Source organism: Hydractinia symbiolongicarpus, chromosome 3 (assembly GCF_029227915.1).
Source record: "Hydractinia symbiolongicarpus strain clone_291-10 chromosome 3, HSymV2.1, whole genome shotgun sequence".
NCBI classification, from domain to species: domain Eukaryota; kingdom Metazoa; phylum Cnidaria; class Hydrozoa; order Anthoathecata; family Hydractiniidae; genus Hydractinia; species Hydractinia symbiolongicarpus.
In genome coordinates this window covers 8,551,870-8,564,753 of record NC_079877.1, presented here as the reverse complement: position 1 = coordinate 8,564,753, position 12,884 = coordinate 8,551,870, and the positions used below count along the sequence as shown (strand labels likewise).

Below are 12,884 nucleotides of genomic sequence, written 5' to 3'. Positions count from 1 at the left end.
TGTGTGGCAGGGAAAAGTTGTCGGAAGTGGGATTCGAACCCACGCCCTCATTCGAGGACCAGAATTCTCCACGCGATGAGTGGAAGAACATTTTGTCTTGAGTCTGGCGCCTTACACCGCTCGGCCATCCCGACATGACACGAACGCTGCTGCAAATTGCTCTGCGCAAATTTCATTTATTTTACGCCTATGGAAAAGGCATTGGAGAACCCGGGCATCGATCCCGGTACCTCTCGCATGCTAAGCGAGCGCTCTACCATCTGAGCTAGTTCCCCATCAAGTTTGCTTCGCCTTTGCCACTCCGCAAATGTTACGTTATTCATCCTCTTTCGACAAGACATTGTGGTGAAGGTTAGTTCACCATCGTACCAAATAATTGTTACGCCCGATGAGGGACTCGAACCCGCGACCCTCAGATTAAAAGTCTGATGCTCTACCGACTGAGCTAACCGGGCGTAAATCTGTATTCCCGGACAGTCCCGCGAACGCTACTGACGTGAAACGAAACATTGACAAGATAAAAAGAACCTCCCCGGCGGGGAATCGAACCCCGGTCTCCCGCGTGACAGGCGGGGATACTTACCACTATACTACCGAGGACGAGTTCATATTTAAATAATATGTTCGCGATGGCGTCAATGCCCGAATGCCACACGGTCGATCATGTTAAAAGCTGAAACTGTGTATACTGTCAATGCGAAATTAAACAGCAAGAAATGCTCTAGACATATGCAGCGCGGTTTAGTATTATTATTATTATTATTAATACCAGGTAATCTTAGGAGCATCATAAATCCTCTTATGACCATTGGCAACTACTGAAATTAGTATAAAAATAAATAAATTAAAAACATCGTCTTGGAGGATCCGGGCATCGATCCCGGTACCTCTCGCATGCAAAGCGAGCGCTCTACCATGTGAGCTAATCCCCCTGGAAATGGTAAAAAGGTCATAGTTCGAGTGCTGTTCGCAATACTAAACTACACCTTACATCAGACACATTTCAGCTTACCTACCTTCAGCAGAGTGGCGCAGAGGAAGCGTGCTGGGCCCATAACCCAGAGGTCGGTGGATCGAAACCACCCTCTGCTACGTGCGAGCTATCGCATCATTTTAAAAACCACGTCATACTACAAACGTGACATGACCTGCATAGTCCTGCACAAGAACTGTACGATGCTACATCCACCGATAGCTCAGTTGGTAGAGCGGAGGACTGTAGACGAACTTATACCACTCAGGCATCCTTAGGTCGCTGGTTCAAATCCGGCTCGGTGGACTTGCATTTTAGGCCTAAAATTTTGTGTGGCAGGGAAAAGTTGTCGGAAGTGGGATTCGAACCCACGCCCTCATTCGAGGACCAGAATTCTCCACGCGATGAGTGGAAGAACATTTTGTCTTGAGTCTGGCGCCTTAGACCGCTCGGCCATCCCGACATGACGCGAACGCTGCTGCAAATTGCTCTGCGCAAATTTCATTTATTTTACGCCTATGGAAAAGGCATTGGAGAACCCGGGCATCGATCCCGGTACCTCTCGCATGCTAAGCGAGCGCTCTACCATCTGATCTAGTTCCCCATCAAGTTTGCTTCGCCTTTGCCACTCCGCAAATGTTACGTTATTCATCCTCTTTCGACAAGACACTGTGGTGAAAGTTAGTTCACCATCGTACCAAATAATTGTTACGCCCGATGAGGGACTCGAACCCGCGACCCTCAGATTAAAAGTCTGATGCTCTACCGACTGAGCTAACCGGGCGTAAATCTGTATTCCCGGACAGTCCCGCGAACGCTACTGACGTGAAACGAAACATTGACAAGATAAAAAGAACCTCCCCGGCGGGGAATCGAACCCCGGTCTCCCGCGTGACAGGCGGGGATACTTACCACTATACTACCGAGGACGAGTTCATATTTAAATAATATGTTCGCGATGGCGTCAATGCCCGAATGCCACACGGTCGATCATGTTAAAAGCTGAAACTGTGTATACTGTCAATGCGAAATTAAACAGCAAGAAATGCTCTAGAAATATGCAGCGCGGTTTAGTATTATTATTATTATTATTAATACCAGGTAATCTTAGGAGCATCATAAATCCTCTTATGACCATTGGCAACTACTGAAATTAGTATAAAAATAAATACATTAAAAACATCGTCTTGGAGGCTCCGGGCATCGATCCCGGTACCTCTCGCATGCAAAGCGAGCGCTCTACCATGTGAGCTAATCCCCCTGGAAATGGTAAAAAGGTCATAGTTCGAGTGCTGTTCGCAATACTAAACTACACCTTACATCAGACACATTTCAGCTTACCTACCTTCAGCAGAGTGGCGCAGAGGAAGCGTGCTGGACCCATAACCCAGAGGTCGGTGGATCGAAACCACCCTCTGCTACGTGCGAGCTATCGCATCATTTTAAAAACCACGTCATACTACAAACGTGACATGACCTGCATAGTCCTGCACAAGAACTGTACGATGCTACATCCACCGATAGCTCAGTTGGTAGAGCGGAGGACTGTAGACGAACTTATACCACTCAGACATCCTTAGGTCGCTGGTTCAAATCCGGCTCGGTGGACTTGCATTTTAGGCCTAAAATTTTGTGTGGCAGGGAAAAGTTGTCGGAAGTGGGATTCGAACCCACGCCCTCATTCGAGGACCAGAATTCTCCACGCGATGAGTGGAAGAACATTTTGTCTTGAGTCTGGCGCCTTAGACCGCTCGGCCATCCCGACATGACGCGAACGCTGCTGCAAATTGCTCTGCGCAAATTTCATTTATTTTACGCCTATGGAAAAGGCATTGGAGAACCCGGGCATCGATCCCGGTACCTCTCGCATGCTAAGCGAGCGCTCTACCATCTGAGCTAGTTCCCCATCAAGTTTGCTTCGCCTTTGCCACTCCGCAAATGTTACGTTATTCATCCTCTTTCGACAAGACATTGTGGTGAAAGTTAGTTCACCATCGTACCAAATAATTGTTACGCCCGATGAGGGACTCGAACCCGCGACCCTCAGATTAAAAGTCTGATGCTCTACCGACTGAGCTAACCGGGCGTAAATCTGTATTCCCGGACAGTCCCGCGAACGCTACTGACGTGAAACGAAACATTGACAAGATAAAAAGAACCTCCCCGGCGGGGAATCGAACCCCGGTCTCCCGCGTGACAGGCGGGGATACTTACCACTATACTACCGAGGACGAGTTCATATTTAAATAATATGTTCGCGATGGCGTCAATGCCCGAATGCCACACGGTCGATCATGTTAAAAGCTGAAACTGTGTATACTGTCAATGCGAAATTAAACAGCAAGAAATGCTCTAGACATATGCAGCGCGGTTTAGTATTATTATTATTATTATTATTAATACCAGGTAATCTTAGGAGCATCATAAATCCTCTTATGACCATTGGCAACTACTGAAATTAGTATAAAAATAAATAAATTAAAAACATCGTCTTGGAGGATCCGGGCATCGATCCCGGTACCTCTCGCATGCAAAGCGAGCGCTCTACCATGTGAGCTAATCCCCCTGGAAATGGTAAAAAGGTCATAGTTCGAGTGCTGTTCGCAATACTAAACTACACCTTACATCAGACACATTTCAGCTTACCTACCTTCAGCAGAGTGGCGCAGAGGAAGCGTGCTGGGCCCATAACCCAGAGGTCGGTGGATCGAAACCACCCTCTGCTACGTGCGAGCTATCGCATCATTTTAAAAACCACGTCATACTACAAACGTGACATGACCTGCATAGTCCTGCACAAGAACTGTACGATGCTACATCCACCGATAGCTCAGTTGGTAGAGCGGAGGACTGTAGACGAACTTATACCACTCAGGCATCCTTAGGTCGCTGGTTCAAATCCGGCTCGGTGGACTTGCATTTTAGGCCTAAAATTTTGTGTGGCAGGGAAAAGTTGTCGGAAGTGGGATTCGAACCCACGCCCTCATTCGAGGACCAGAATTCTCCACGCGATGAGTGGAAGAACATTTTGTCTTGAGTCTGGCGCCTTAGACCGCTCGGCCATCCCGACATGACACGAACGCTGCTGCAAATTGCTCTGCGCAAATTTCATTTATTTTACGCCTATGGAAAAGGCATTAGAGAACCCGGGCATCGATCCCGGTACCTCTCGCATGCTAAGCGAGCGCTCTACCATCTGAGCTAGTTCCCCATCAAGTTTGCTTCGCCTTTGCCACTCCGCAAATGTTACGTTATTCATCCTCTTTCGACAAGACATTGTGGTGAAAGTTAGTTCACCATCGTACCAAATAATTGTTACGCCCGATGAGGGACTCGAACCCGCGACCCTCAGATTAAAAGTCTGATGCTCTACCGACTGAGCTAACCGGGCGTAAATCTGTATTCCCGGACAGTCCCGCGAACGCTACTGACGTGAAACGAAACATTGACAAGATAAAAAGAACCTCCCCGGCGGGGAATCGAACCCCGGTCTCCCGCGTGACAGGCGGGGATACTTACCACTATACTACCGAGGACGAGTTCATATTTAAATAATATGTTCGCGATGGCGTCAATGCCCGAATGCCACACGGTCGATCATGTTAAAAGCTGAAACTGTGTATACTGTCAATGCGAAATTAAACAGCAAGAAATGCTCTAGACATATGCAGCGCGGTTTAGTATTATTATTATTATTATTAATACCAGGTAATCTTAGGAGCATCATAAATCCTCTTATGACCATTGGCAACTACTGAAATTAGTATAAAAATAAATAAATTAAAAACATCGTCTTGGAGGATCCGGGCATCGATCCCGGTACCTCTCGCATGCAAAGCGAGCGCTCTACCATGTGAGCTAATCCCCCTGGAAATGGTAAAAAGGTCATAGTTCGAGTGCTGTTCGCAATACTAAACTACACCTTACATCAGACACATTTCAGCTTACCTACCTTCAGCAGAGTGGCGCAGAGGAAGCGTGCTGGGCCCATAACCCAGAGGTCGGTGGATCGAAACCACCCTCTGCTACGTGCGAGCTATCGCATCATTTTAAAAACCACGTCATACTACAAACGTGACATGACCTGCATAGTCCTGCACAAGAACTGTACGATGCTACATCCACCGATAGCTCAGTTGGTAGAGCGGAGGACTGTAGACGAACTTATACCACTCAGGCATCCTTAGGTCGCTGGTTCAAATCCGGCTCGGTGGACTTGCATTTTAGGCCTAAAATTTTGTGTGGCAGGGAAAAGTTGTCGGAAGTGGGATTCGAACCCACGCCCTCATTCGAGGACCAGAATTCTCCACGCGATGAGTGGAAGAACATTTTGTCTAGAGTCTGGCGCCTTAGACCGCTCGGCCATCCCGACATGACACGAACGCTGCTGCAAATTGCTCTGCGCAAATTTCATTTATTTTACGCCTATGGAAAAGGCATTGGAGAACCCGGGCATCGATCCCGGTACCTCTCGCATGCTAAGCGAGCGCTCTACCATCTGAGCTAGTTCCCCATCAAGTTTGCTTCGCCTTTGCCACTCCGCAAATGTTACGTTATTCATCCTCTTTCGACAAGACATTGTGGTGAAAGTTAGTTCACCATCGTACCAAATAATTGTTACGCCCGATGAGGGACTCGAAACCGCGACCCTCAGATTAAAAGTCTGATGGTCTACCGACTGAGCTAACCGGGCGTAAAACTGTATTCCCGGACAGTCCCGCGAACGCTACTGACGTGAAACGAAACATTGACAAGATAAAAAGAACCTTCCCGGCGGGGAATCGAACCCCGGTCTCCCGCGTGACAGGCGGGGATACTTACCACTATACTACCGAGGACGAGTTCATATTTAAATAATATGTTCGCGATGGCGTCAATGCCCGAATGCCACACGGTCGATCATGTTAAAAGCTGAAACTGTGTATACTGTCAATGCGAAATTAAACAGCAAGAAATGCTCTAGACATATGCAGCGCGGTTTAGTATTATTATTATTATTATTAATACCAGGTAATCTTAGGAGCATCATAAATCCTCTTATGACCATTGGCAACTACTGAAATTAGTATAAAAATAAATAAATTAAAAACATCGTCTTGGAGGATCCGGGCATCGATCCCGGTACCTCTCGCATGCAAAGCGAGCGCTCTACCATGTGAGCTAATCCCCCTGGAAATGGTAAAAAGGTCATAGTTCGAGTGCTGTTCGCAATACTAAACTACACCTTACATCAGACACATTTCAGCTTACCTACATTCAGCAGAGTGGCGCAGAGGAAGCGTGCTTGGCCCATAACCCAGAGGTCGGTGGATCGAAACCACCCTCTGCTACGTGCGAGCTATCGCATCATTTTAAAAACCACGTCATACTACAAACGTGACATGACCTGCATAGTCCTGCACAAGAACTGTACGATGCTACATCCACCGATAGCTCAGTTGGTAGATCGGAGGACTGTAGACGAACTTATACCACTCAGGCATCCTTAGGTCGCTGGTTCAAATCCGGCTCGGTGGACTTGCATTTTAGGCCTAAAATTTTGTGTGGCAGGGAAAAGTTGTCGGAAGTGGGATTCGAACCCACGCCCTCATTCGAGGACCAGAATTCTCCACGCGATGAGTGGAAGAACATTTTGTCTTGAGTCTGGCGCCTTAGACCGCTCGGCCATCCCGACATGACACGAACGCTGCTGCAAATTGCTCTGCGCAAATTTCATTTATTTTACGCCTATGGAAAAGGCATTGGAGAACCCGGGCATCGATCCCGGTATCTCTCGCATGCTAAGCGAGCGCTCTACCATCTGAGCTAGATCCCCATCAAGTTTGCTTCGCCTTTGCCACTCCGCAAATGTTACGTTATTCATCCTCTTTCGACAAGACATTGTGGTGAAAGTTAGTTCACCATCGTACCAAATAATTGTTACGCCCGATGAGGGACTCGAACCCGCGACCCTCAGATTAAAAGTCTGATGCTCTACCGACTGAGCTAACCGGGTGTAAATCTGTATTCCCGGACAGTCCCGCGAACGCTACTGACGTGAAACGAAACATTGACAAGATAAAAAGAACCTCCCCGGCGGGGAATCGAACCCCGGTCTCCCGCGTGACAGGCGGGGATACTTACCACTATACTACCGAGGACGAGTTCATATTTAAATAATATGTTCGCGATGGCGTCAATGCCCGAATGCCACACGGTCGATCATGTTAAAAGCTGAAACTGTGTATACTGTCAATGCGAAATTAAACAGCAAGAAATGCTCTAGACATATGCAGCGCGGTTAAGTATTATTATTATTATTATTAATACCAGGTAATCTTAGGAGCATCATAAATCCTCTTATGACCATTGGCAACTACTGAAATTAGTATAAAAATAAATAAATTAAAAACATCGTCTTGGAGGATCCGGGCATCGATCCCGGTACCTCTCGCATGCAAAGCGAGCGCTCTACCATGTGAGCTAATCCCCCTGGAAATGGTAAAAAGGTCATAGTTCGAGTGCTGTTCGCAATACTAAACTACACCTTACATCAGACACATTTCAGCTTACCTACCTTCAGCAGAGTGGCGCAGAGGAAGCGTGCTGGGCCCATAACCCAGAGGTCGGTGGATCGAAACCACCCTCTGCTACGTGCGAGCTATCGCATCATTTTAAAAACCACGTCATACTACAAACGTGACATGACCTGCATAGTCCTGCACAAGCACTGTACGATGCTACATCCACCGATAGCTCAGTTGGTAGAGCGGAGGACTGTAGACGAACTTATACCACTCAGGCATCCTTAGGTCGCTGGTTCAAATCCGGCTCGGTGGACTTGCATTTTAGGCCTAAAATTTTGTGTGGCAGGGAAAAGTTATCGGAAGTGGGATTCGAACCCACGCCCTCATTCGAGGACCAGAATTCTCCACGCGATGAGTGGAAGAACATTTTGTCTTGAGTCTGGCGCCTTAGACCGCTCGGCCATCCCGACATGACACGAACGCTGCTGCAAATTGCTCTGCGCAAATTTCATTTATTTTACGCCTATGGAAAAGGCATTGGAGAACCCGGGCATCGATCCCGGTACCTCTCGCATGCTAAGCGAGCGCTCTACCATCTGAGCTAGTTCCCCATCAAGTTTGCTTCGCCTTTGCCACTCCGCAAATGTTACGTTATTCATCCTCTTTCGACAAGACATTGTGGTGAAAGTTAGTTCACCATCGTACCAAATAATTGTTACGCCCGATGAGGGACTCGAACCCGCGACCCTCAGATTAAAAGTCTGATGCTCTACCGACTGAGCTAACCGGGCGTATATCTGTATTCCCGGACAGTCCCGCGAACGCTACTGACGTGAAACGAAACATTGACAAGATAAAAAGAACCTCCCCGGCGGGGAATCGAACCCCGGTCTCCCGCGTGACAGGCGGGGATACTTACCACTATACTACCGAGGACGAGTTCATATTTAAATAATATGTTCGCGATGGCGTCAATGCCCGAATGCCACACGGTCGATCATGTTAAAAGCTGAAACTGTGTATACTGTCAATGCGAAATTAAACAGCAAGAAATGCTCTAGACATATGCAGCGCGGTTTAGTATTATTATTATTATTATTAATACCAGGTAATCTTAGGAGCATCATAAATCCTCTTATGACCATTGGCAACTACTGAAATTAGTATAAAAATAAATAAATTAAAAACATCGTCTTGGAGGATCCGGGCATCGATCCCGGTACCTCTCGCATGCAAAGCGAGCGCTCTACCATGTGAGCTAATCCCCCTGGAAATGGTAAAAAGGTCATAGTTCGAGTGCTGTTCGCAATACTAAACTACACCTTACATCAGACACATTTCAGCTTACCTACCTTCAGCAGAGTGGCGCAGAGGAAGCGTGCTGGGCCCATAACCCAGAGGTCGGTGGATCGAAACCACCCTCTGCTACGTGCGAGCTATCGCATCATTTTAAAAACCACGTCATACTACAAACGTGACATGACCTGCATAGTCCTGCACAAGAACTGTACGATGCTACATCCACCGATAGCTCAGTTGGTAGAGCGGAGGACTGTAGACGAACTTATACCACTCAGGCATCCTTAGGTCGCTGGTTCAAATCCGGCTCGGTGGACTTGCATTTTAGGCCTAAAATTTTGTGTGGCAGGGAAAAGTTGTCGGAAGTGGGATTCGAACCCACGCCCTCATTCGAGGACCAGAATTCTCCACGCGATGAGTGGAAGAACATTTTGTCTTGAGTCTGGCGCCTTAGACCGCTCGGCCATCCCGACATGACACGAACGCTGCTGCAAATTGCTCTGCGCAAATTTCATTTATTTTACGCCTATGGAAAAGGCATTGGAGAACCCGGGCATCGATCCCGGTACCTCTCGCATGCTAAGCGAGCGCTCTACCATCTGAGCTAGTTCCCCATCAAGTTTGCTTCGCCTTTGCCACTCCGCAAATGTTACGTTATTCATCCTCTTTCGACAAGACATTGTGGTGAAAGTTAGTTCACCATCGTACCAAATAATTGTTACGCCCGATGAGGGACTCGAACCCGCGACCCTCAGATTAAAAGTCTGATGCTCTACCGACTGAGCTAACCGGGCGTAAATCTGTATTCCCGGACAGTCCCGCGAACGCTACTGACGTGAAACGAAACATTGACAAGATAAAAAGAACCTCCCCGGCGGGGAATCGAACCCCGGTCTCCCGCGTGACAGGCGGGGATACTTACCACTATACTACCGAGGACGAGTTCATATTTAAATAAAATGTTCGCGATGGCGTCAATGCCCGAATGCCACACGGTCGATCATGTTAAAAGCTGAAACTGTGTATACTGTCAATGCGAAATTAAACAGCAAGAAATGCTCTAGACATATGCAGCGCGGTTTAGTATTATTATTATTATTATTAATACCAGGTAATCTTAGGAGCATCATAAATCCTCTTATGACCATTGGCAACTACTGAAATTAGTATAAAAATAAATAAATTAAAAACATCGTCTTGGAGGATCCGGGCATCGATCCCGGTACCTCTCGCATGCAAAGCGAGCGCTCTACCATGTGAGCTAATCCCCCTGGAAATGGTAAAAAGGTCATAGTTCGAGTGCTGTTCGCAATACTAAACTACACCTTACATCAGACACATTTCAGCTTACCTACCTTCAGCAGAGTGGCGCAGAGGAAGCGTGCTGGGCCCATAACCCAGAGGTCGGTGGATCGAAACCACCCTCTGCTACGTGCGAGCTATCGCATCATTTTAAAAACCACGTCATACTACAAACGTGACATGACCTGCATAGTCCTGCACAAGAACTGTACGATGCTACATCCACCGATAGCTCAGTTGGTAGAGCGGAGGACTGTAGACGAACTTATACCACTCAGGCATCCTTAGGTCGCTGGTTTAAATCCGGCTCGGTGGACTTGCATTTTAGGCCTAAAATTTTGTGTGGCAGGGAAAAGTTGTCGGAAGTGGGATTCGAACCCACGCCCTCATTCGAGGACCAGAATTCTCCACGCGATGAGTGGAAGAACATTTTGTCTTGAGTCTGGCGCCTTAGACCGCTCGGCCATCCCGACATGACACGAACGCTGCTGCAAATTGCTCTGCGCAAATTTCATTTATTTTACGCCTATGGAAAAGGCATTGGAGAACCCGGGCATCGATCCCGGTACCTCTCGCATGCTAAGCGAGCGCTCTACCATCTGAGCAAGTTCCCCATCAAGTTTGCTTCGCCTTTGCCACTCCGCAAATGTTACGTTATTCATCCTCTTTCGACAAGACATTGTGGTGAAAGTTAGTTCACCATCGTACCAAATAATTGTTACGCCCGATGAGGGACTCGAACCCGCGACCCTCAGATTAAAAGTCTGATGCTCTACCGACTGAGCTAACCGGGCGTAAATCTGTATTCCCGGACAGTCCCGCGAACGCTACTGACGTGAAACGAAACATTGACAAGATAAAAAGAACCTCCCCGGCGGGGAATCGAACCCCGGTCTCCCGCGTGACAGGCGGGGATACTTACCACTATACTACCGAGGACGAGTTCATATTTAAATAATATGTTCGCGATGGCGTCAATGCCCGAATGCCACACGGTCGATCATGTTAAAAGCTGAAACTGTGTATACTGTCAATGCGAAATTAAACAGCAAGAAATGCTCTAGACATATGCAGCGCGGTTTAGTATTATTATTATTATTATTAATACCAGGTAATCTTAGGAGCATCATAAATCCTCTTATGACCATTGGCAACTACTGAAATTAGTATAAAAATAAATAAATTAAAAACATCGTCTTGGAGGATCCGGGCATCGATCCCGGTACCTCTCGCATGCAAAGCGAGCGCTCTACCATGTGAGCTAATCCCCCTGGAAATGGTAAAAAGGTCATAGTTCGAGTGCTGTTCGCAATACTAAACTACACCTTACATCAGACACATTTCAGCTTACCTACCTTCAGCAGAGTGGCGCAGAGGAAGCGTGCTGGGCCCATAACCCAGAGGTCGGTGGATCGAAACCACCCTCTGCTACGTGCGAGCTATCGCATCATTTTAAAAACCACGTCATACTACAAACGTGACATGACCTGCATAGTCCTGCACAAGAACTGTACGATGCTACATCCACCGATAGCTCAGTTGGTAGAGCGGAGGACTGTAGACGAACTTATACCACTCAGGCATCCTTAGGTCGCTGGTTCAAATCCGGCTCGGTGGACTTGCATTTTAGGCCTAAAATTTTGTGTGGCAGGGAAAAGTTTTCGGAAGTGGGATTCGAACCCACGCCCTCATTCGAGGACCAGAATTCTCCACGCGATGAGTGGAAGAACATTTTGTCTTGAGTCTGGCGCCTTAGACCGCTCGGCCATCCCGACATGACACGAACGCTGCTGCAAATTGCTCTGCGCAAATTTCATTTATTTTACGCCTATGGAAAAGGCATTGGAGAACCCGGGCATCGATCCCGGTACCTCTCGCATGCTAAGCGAGCGCTCTACCATCTGAGCTAGTTCCCCATCAAGTTTGCTTCGCCTTTGCCACTCCGCAAATGTTACGTTATTCATCCTCTTTCGACAAGACATTGTGGTGAAAGTTAGTTCACCATCGTACCAAATAATTGTTACGCCCGATGAGGGACTCGAACCCGCGACCCTCAGATTAAAAGTCTGATGCTCTACCGACTGAGCTAACCGGGCGTAAATCTGTATTCCCGGACAGTCCCGCGAACGCTACTGACGTGAAACGAAACATTGACAAGATAAAAAGAACCTCCCCGGCGGGGAATCGAACCCCGGTCTCCCGCGTGACAGGCGGGGATACTTACCACTATACTACCGAGGACGAGTTCATATTTAAATAAAATGTTCGCGATGGCGTCAATGCCCGAATGCCACACGGTCGATCATGTTAAAAGCTGAAACTGTGTATACTGTCAATGCGAAATTAAACAGCAAGAAATGCTCTAGACATATGCAGCGCGGTTTAGTATTATTATTATTATTATTAATACCAGGTAATCTTAGGAGCATCATAAATCCTCTTATGACCATTGGCAACTACTGAAATTAGTATAAAAATAAATAAATTAAAAACATCGTCTTGGAGGATCCGGGCATCGATCCCGGTACCTCTCGCATGCAAAGCGAGCGCTCTACCATGTGAGCTAATCCCCCTGGAAATGGTAAAAAGGTCATAGTTCGAGTGCTGTTCGCAATACTAAACTACACCTTACATCAGACACATTTCAGCTTACCTACCTTCAGCAGAGTGGCGCAGAGGAAGCGTGCTGGGCCCATAACCCAGAGGTCGGTGGATCGAAACCACCCTCTGCTACGTGCGAGCTATCGCATCATTTTAAAAACCACGTCTTACTACAAACGTGACATGACCAGCATAGTCCTGCA

At 47.4% G+C, this 12,884-nt stretch overlaps 54 non-coding genes across 54 annotated transcripts; 9 read left to right on the top strand and 45 right to left on the bottom strand.

Moving 5' to 3' along the window:
* Window positions 1–18: 18 nt before the first annotated feature.
* On the bottom strand, window positions 19–134 carry Trnal-caa (transfer RNA leucine (anticodon CAA)). The gene is made up of 2 exons: window positions 97–134; window positions 19–64 (listed from the first exon to the last, which is right to left on the bottom strand). It is a non-coding gene; the product is annotated as a tRNA-Leu (tRNA).
* Window positions 135–202: 68 nt separating this feature from the next.
* Window positions 203–275, bottom strand: Trnaa-agc (transfer RNA alanine (anticodon AGC)). The gene has a single exon. It is a non-coding gene; the product is annotated as a tRNA-Ala (tRNA).
* Window positions 276–382: 107 nt separating this feature from the next.
* On the bottom strand, window positions 383–455 carry Trnak-uuu (transfer RNA lysine (anticodon UUU)). Its single transcript has one exon. It is a non-coding gene; the product is annotated as a tRNA-Lys (tRNA).
* A 73-nt stretch (window positions 456–528) lies between these two features.
* On the bottom strand, window positions 529–600 carry Trnad-guc (transfer RNA aspartic acid (anticodon GUC)). Its single transcript has one exon. It is a non-coding gene; the product is annotated as a tRNA-Asp (tRNA).
* A 259-nt stretch (window positions 601–859) lies between these two features.
* Trnaa-ugc (transfer RNA alanine (anticodon UGC)) lies at window positions 860–932 on the bottom strand. Its single transcript has one exon. It is a non-coding gene; the product is annotated as a tRNA-Ala (tRNA).
* Window positions 933–1,185: 253 nt separating this feature from the next.
* On the top strand, window positions 1,186–1,279 carry Trnay-gua (transfer RNA tyrosine (anticodon GUA)). The gene is made up of 2 exons: window positions 1,186–1,222; window positions 1,244–1,279. It is a non-coding gene; the product is annotated as a tRNA-Tyr (tRNA).
* A 41-nt stretch (window positions 1,280–1,320) lies between these two features.
* On the bottom strand, window positions 1,321–1,436 carry Trnal-caa (transfer RNA leucine (anticodon CAA)). The gene is made up of 2 exons: window positions 1,399–1,436; window positions 1,321–1,366 (listed from the first exon to the last, which is right to left on the bottom strand). It is a non-coding gene; the product is annotated as a tRNA-Leu (tRNA).
* A 248-nt stretch (window positions 1,437–1,684) lies between these two features.
* Window positions 1,685–1,757, bottom strand: Trnak-uuu (transfer RNA lysine (anticodon UUU)). Its single transcript has one exon. It is a non-coding gene; the product is annotated as a tRNA-Lys (tRNA).
* Window positions 1,758–1,830: 73 nt separating this feature from the next.
* Window positions 1,831–1,902, bottom strand: Trnad-guc (transfer RNA aspartic acid (anticodon GUC)). The gene has a single exon. It is a non-coding gene; the product is annotated as a tRNA-Asp (tRNA).
* Window positions 1,903–2,487: 585 nt separating this feature from the next.
* On the top strand, window positions 2,488–2,581 carry Trnay-gua (transfer RNA tyrosine (anticodon GUA)). The gene is made up of 2 exons: window positions 2,488–2,524; window positions 2,546–2,581. It is a non-coding gene; the product is annotated as a tRNA-Tyr (tRNA).
* A 41-nt stretch (window positions 2,582–2,622) lies between these two features.
* Window positions 2,623–2,738, bottom strand: Trnal-caa (transfer RNA leucine (anticodon CAA)). The gene is made up of 2 exons: window positions 2,701–2,738; window positions 2,623–2,668 (listed from the first exon to the last, which is right to left on the bottom strand). It is a non-coding gene; the product is annotated as a tRNA-Leu (tRNA).
* A 68-nt stretch (window positions 2,739–2,806) lies between these two features.
* On the bottom strand, window positions 2,807–2,879 carry Trnaa-agc (transfer RNA alanine (anticodon AGC)). The gene has a single exon. It is a non-coding gene; the product is annotated as a tRNA-Ala (tRNA).
* A 107-nt stretch (window positions 2,880–2,986) lies between these two features.
* On the bottom strand, window positions 2,987–3,059 carry Trnak-uuu (transfer RNA lysine (anticodon UUU)). The gene has a single exon. It is a non-coding gene; the product is annotated as a tRNA-Lys (tRNA).
* A 73-nt stretch (window positions 3,060–3,132) lies between these two features.
* On the bottom strand, window positions 3,133–3,204 carry Trnad-guc (transfer RNA aspartic acid (anticodon GUC)). Its single transcript has one exon. It is a non-coding gene; the product is annotated as a tRNA-Asp (tRNA).
* A 262-nt stretch (window positions 3,205–3,466) lies between these two features.
* On the bottom strand, window positions 3,467–3,539 carry Trnaa-ugc (transfer RNA alanine (anticodon UGC)). Its single transcript has one exon. It is a non-coding gene; the product is annotated as a tRNA-Ala (tRNA).
* Window positions 3,540–3,792: 253 nt separating this feature from the next.
* On the top strand, window positions 3,793–3,886 carry Trnay-gua (transfer RNA tyrosine (anticodon GUA)). The gene is made up of 2 exons: window positions 3,793–3,829; window positions 3,851–3,886. It is a non-coding gene; the product is annotated as a tRNA-Tyr (tRNA).
* Window positions 3,887–3,927: 41 nt separating this feature from the next.
* Window positions 3,928–4,043, bottom strand: Trnal-caa (transfer RNA leucine (anticodon CAA)). The gene is made up of 2 exons: window positions 4,006–4,043; window positions 3,928–3,973 (listed from the first exon to the last, which is right to left on the bottom strand). It is a non-coding gene; the product is annotated as a tRNA-Leu (tRNA).
* A 68-nt stretch (window positions 4,044–4,111) lies between these two features.
* On the bottom strand, window positions 4,112–4,184 carry Trnaa-agc (transfer RNA alanine (anticodon AGC)). Its single transcript has one exon. It is a non-coding gene; the product is annotated as a tRNA-Ala (tRNA).
* Window positions 4,185–4,291: 107 nt separating this feature from the next.
* Window positions 4,292–4,364, bottom strand: Trnak-uuu (transfer RNA lysine (anticodon UUU)). Its single transcript has one exon. It is a non-coding gene; the product is annotated as a tRNA-Lys (tRNA).
* A 73-nt stretch (window positions 4,365–4,437) lies between these two features.
* Trnad-guc (transfer RNA aspartic acid (anticodon GUC)) lies at window positions 4,438–4,509 on the bottom strand. Its single transcript has one exon. It is a non-coding gene; the product is annotated as a tRNA-Asp (tRNA).
* Window positions 4,510–4,768: 259 nt separating this feature from the next.
* Trnaa-ugc (transfer RNA alanine (anticodon UGC)) lies at window positions 4,769–4,841 on the bottom strand. Its single transcript has one exon. It is a non-coding gene; the product is annotated as a tRNA-Ala (tRNA).
* Window positions 4,842–5,094: 253 nt separating this feature from the next.
* Trnay-gua (transfer RNA tyrosine (anticodon GUA)) lies at window positions 5,095–5,188 on the top strand. The gene is made up of 2 exons: window positions 5,095–5,131; window positions 5,153–5,188. It is a non-coding gene; the product is annotated as a tRNA-Tyr (tRNA).
* A 225-nt stretch (window positions 5,189–5,413) lies between these two features.
* On the bottom strand, window positions 5,414–5,486 carry Trnaa-agc (transfer RNA alanine (anticodon AGC)). Its single transcript has one exon. It is a non-coding gene; the product is annotated as a tRNA-Ala (tRNA).
* A 253-nt stretch (window positions 5,487–5,739) lies between these two features.
* Trnad-guc (transfer RNA aspartic acid (anticodon GUC)) lies at window positions 5,740–5,811 on the bottom strand. The gene has a single exon. It is a non-coding gene; the product is annotated as a tRNA-Asp (tRNA).
* A 259-nt stretch (window positions 5,812–6,070) lies between these two features.
* Trnaa-ugc (transfer RNA alanine (anticodon UGC)) lies at window positions 6,071–6,143 on the bottom strand. The gene has a single exon. It is a non-coding gene; the product is annotated as a tRNA-Ala (tRNA).
* A 253-nt stretch (window positions 6,144–6,396) lies between these two features.
* Window positions 6,397–6,490, top strand: Trnay-gua (transfer RNA tyrosine (anticodon GUA)). The gene is made up of 2 exons: window positions 6,397–6,433; window positions 6,455–6,490. It is a non-coding gene; the product is annotated as a tRNA-Tyr (tRNA).
* A 41-nt stretch (window positions 6,491–6,531) lies between these two features.
* Window positions 6,532–6,647, bottom strand: Trnal-caa (transfer RNA leucine (anticodon CAA)). The gene is made up of 2 exons: window positions 6,610–6,647; window positions 6,532–6,577 (listed from the first exon to the last, which is right to left on the bottom strand). It is a non-coding gene; the product is annotated as a tRNA-Leu (tRNA).
* Window positions 6,648–6,715: 68 nt separating this feature from the next.
* On the bottom strand, window positions 6,716–6,788 carry Trnaa-agc (transfer RNA alanine (anticodon AGC)). Its single transcript has one exon. It is a non-coding gene; the product is annotated as a tRNA-Ala (tRNA).
* A 107-nt stretch (window positions 6,789–6,895) lies between these two features.
* Window positions 6,896–6,968, bottom strand: Trnak-uuu (transfer RNA lysine (anticodon UUU)). Its single transcript has one exon. It is a non-coding gene; the product is annotated as a tRNA-Lys (tRNA).
* A 73-nt stretch (window positions 6,969–7,041) lies between these two features.
* On the bottom strand, window positions 7,042–7,113 carry Trnad-guc (transfer RNA aspartic acid (anticodon GUC)). Its single transcript has one exon. It is a non-coding gene; the product is annotated as a tRNA-Asp (tRNA).
* A 259-nt stretch (window positions 7,114–7,372) lies between these two features.
* Trnaa-ugc (transfer RNA alanine (anticodon UGC)) lies at window positions 7,373–7,445 on the bottom strand. Its single transcript has one exon. It is a non-coding gene; the product is annotated as a tRNA-Ala (tRNA).
* A 253-nt stretch (window positions 7,446–7,698) lies between these two features.
* On the top strand, window positions 7,699–7,792 carry Trnay-gua (transfer RNA tyrosine (anticodon GUA)). Its single transcript has 2 exons — window positions 7,699–7,735; window positions 7,757–7,792. It is a non-coding gene; the product is annotated as a tRNA-Tyr (tRNA).
* A 41-nt stretch (window positions 7,793–7,833) lies between these two features.
* Window positions 7,834–7,949, bottom strand: Trnal-caa (transfer RNA leucine (anticodon CAA)). The gene is made up of 2 exons: window positions 7,912–7,949; window positions 7,834–7,879 (listed from the first exon to the last, which is right to left on the bottom strand). It is a non-coding gene; the product is annotated as a tRNA-Leu (tRNA).
* A 68-nt stretch (window positions 7,950–8,017) lies between these two features.
* On the bottom strand, window positions 8,018–8,090 carry Trnaa-agc (transfer RNA alanine (anticodon AGC)). Its single transcript has one exon. It is a non-coding gene; the product is annotated as a tRNA-Ala (tRNA).
* A 107-nt stretch (window positions 8,091–8,197) lies between these two features.
* Window positions 8,198–8,270, bottom strand: Trnak-uuu (transfer RNA lysine (anticodon UUU)). Its single transcript has one exon. It is a non-coding gene; the product is annotated as a tRNA-Lys (tRNA).
* A 73-nt stretch (window positions 8,271–8,343) lies between these two features.
* Trnad-guc (transfer RNA aspartic acid (anticodon GUC)) lies at window positions 8,344–8,415 on the bottom strand. The gene has a single exon. It is a non-coding gene; the product is annotated as a tRNA-Asp (tRNA).
* A 259-nt stretch (window positions 8,416–8,674) lies between these two features.
* Window positions 8,675–8,747, bottom strand: Trnaa-ugc (transfer RNA alanine (anticodon UGC)). The gene has a single exon. It is a non-coding gene; the product is annotated as a tRNA-Ala (tRNA).
* Window positions 8,748–9,000: 253 nt separating this feature from the next.
* Trnay-gua (transfer RNA tyrosine (anticodon GUA)) lies at window positions 9,001–9,094 on the top strand. The gene is made up of 2 exons: window positions 9,001–9,037; window positions 9,059–9,094. It is a non-coding gene; the product is annotated as a tRNA-Tyr (tRNA).
* A 41-nt stretch (window positions 9,095–9,135) lies between these two features.
* Window positions 9,136–9,251, bottom strand: Trnal-caa (transfer RNA leucine (anticodon CAA)). Its single transcript has 2 exons — window positions 9,214–9,251; window positions 9,136–9,181 (listed from the first exon to the last, which is right to left on the bottom strand). It is a non-coding gene; the product is annotated as a tRNA-Leu (tRNA).
* Window positions 9,252–9,319: 68 nt separating this feature from the next.
* Window positions 9,320–9,392, bottom strand: Trnaa-agc (transfer RNA alanine (anticodon AGC)). The gene has a single exon. It is a non-coding gene; the product is annotated as a tRNA-Ala (tRNA).
* A 107-nt stretch (window positions 9,393–9,499) lies between these two features.
* Trnak-uuu (transfer RNA lysine (anticodon UUU)) lies at window positions 9,500–9,572 on the bottom strand. The gene has a single exon. It is a non-coding gene; the product is annotated as a tRNA-Lys (tRNA).
* Window positions 9,573–9,645: 73 nt separating this feature from the next.
* On the bottom strand, window positions 9,646–9,717 carry Trnad-guc (transfer RNA aspartic acid (anticodon GUC)). Its single transcript has one exon. It is a non-coding gene; the product is annotated as a tRNA-Asp (tRNA).
* A 259-nt stretch (window positions 9,718–9,976) lies between these two features.
* On the bottom strand, window positions 9,977–10,049 carry Trnaa-ugc (transfer RNA alanine (anticodon UGC)). Its single transcript has one exon. It is a non-coding gene; the product is annotated as a tRNA-Ala (tRNA).
* Window positions 10,050–10,302: 253 nt separating this feature from the next.
* Window positions 10,303–10,396, top strand: Trnay-gua (transfer RNA tyrosine (anticodon GUA)). The gene is made up of 2 exons: window positions 10,303–10,339; window positions 10,361–10,396. It is a non-coding gene; the product is annotated as a tRNA-Tyr (tRNA).
* A 41-nt stretch (window positions 10,397–10,437) lies between these two features.
* On the bottom strand, window positions 10,438–10,553 carry Trnal-caa (transfer RNA leucine (anticodon CAA)). The gene is made up of 2 exons: window positions 10,516–10,553; window positions 10,438–10,483 (listed from the first exon to the last, which is right to left on the bottom strand). It is a non-coding gene; the product is annotated as a tRNA-Leu (tRNA).
* A 248-nt stretch (window positions 10,554–10,801) lies between these two features.
* Window positions 10,802–10,874, bottom strand: Trnak-uuu (transfer RNA lysine (anticodon UUU)). Its single transcript has one exon. It is a non-coding gene; the product is annotated as a tRNA-Lys (tRNA).
* Window positions 10,875–10,947: 73 nt separating this feature from the next.
* On the bottom strand, window positions 10,948–11,019 carry Trnad-guc (transfer RNA aspartic acid (anticodon GUC)). Its single transcript has one exon. It is a non-coding gene; the product is annotated as a tRNA-Asp (tRNA).
* A 259-nt stretch (window positions 11,020–11,278) lies between these two features.
* Window positions 11,279–11,351, bottom strand: Trnaa-ugc (transfer RNA alanine (anticodon UGC)). Its single transcript has one exon. It is a non-coding gene; the product is annotated as a tRNA-Ala (tRNA).
* A 253-nt stretch (window positions 11,352–11,604) lies between these two features.
* Window positions 11,605–11,698, top strand: Trnay-gua (transfer RNA tyrosine (anticodon GUA)). Its single transcript has 2 exons — window positions 11,605–11,641; window positions 11,663–11,698. It is a non-coding gene; the product is annotated as a tRNA-Tyr (tRNA).
* A 41-nt stretch (window positions 11,699–11,739) lies between these two features.
* Trnal-caa (transfer RNA leucine (anticodon CAA)) lies at window positions 11,740–11,855 on the bottom strand. The gene is made up of 2 exons: window positions 11,818–11,855; window positions 11,740–11,785 (listed from the first exon to the last, which is right to left on the bottom strand). It is a non-coding gene; the product is annotated as a tRNA-Leu (tRNA).
* Window positions 11,856–11,923: 68 nt separating this feature from the next.
* Trnaa-agc (transfer RNA alanine (anticodon AGC)) lies at window positions 11,924–11,996 on the bottom strand. The gene has a single exon. It is a non-coding gene; the product is annotated as a tRNA-Ala (tRNA).
* A 107-nt stretch (window positions 11,997–12,103) lies between these two features.
* Window positions 12,104–12,176, bottom strand: Trnak-uuu (transfer RNA lysine (anticodon UUU)). Its single transcript has one exon. It is a non-coding gene; the product is annotated as a tRNA-Lys (tRNA).
* Window positions 12,177–12,249: 73 nt separating this feature from the next.
* Window positions 12,250–12,321, bottom strand: Trnad-guc (transfer RNA aspartic acid (anticodon GUC)). The gene has a single exon. It is a non-coding gene; the product is annotated as a tRNA-Asp (tRNA).
* A 259-nt stretch (window positions 12,322–12,580) lies between these two features.
* Trnaa-ugc (transfer RNA alanine (anticodon UGC)) lies at window positions 12,581–12,653 on the bottom strand. The gene has a single exon. It is a non-coding gene; the product is annotated as a tRNA-Ala (tRNA).
* Window positions 12,654–12,884: the final 231 nt, after the last annotated feature.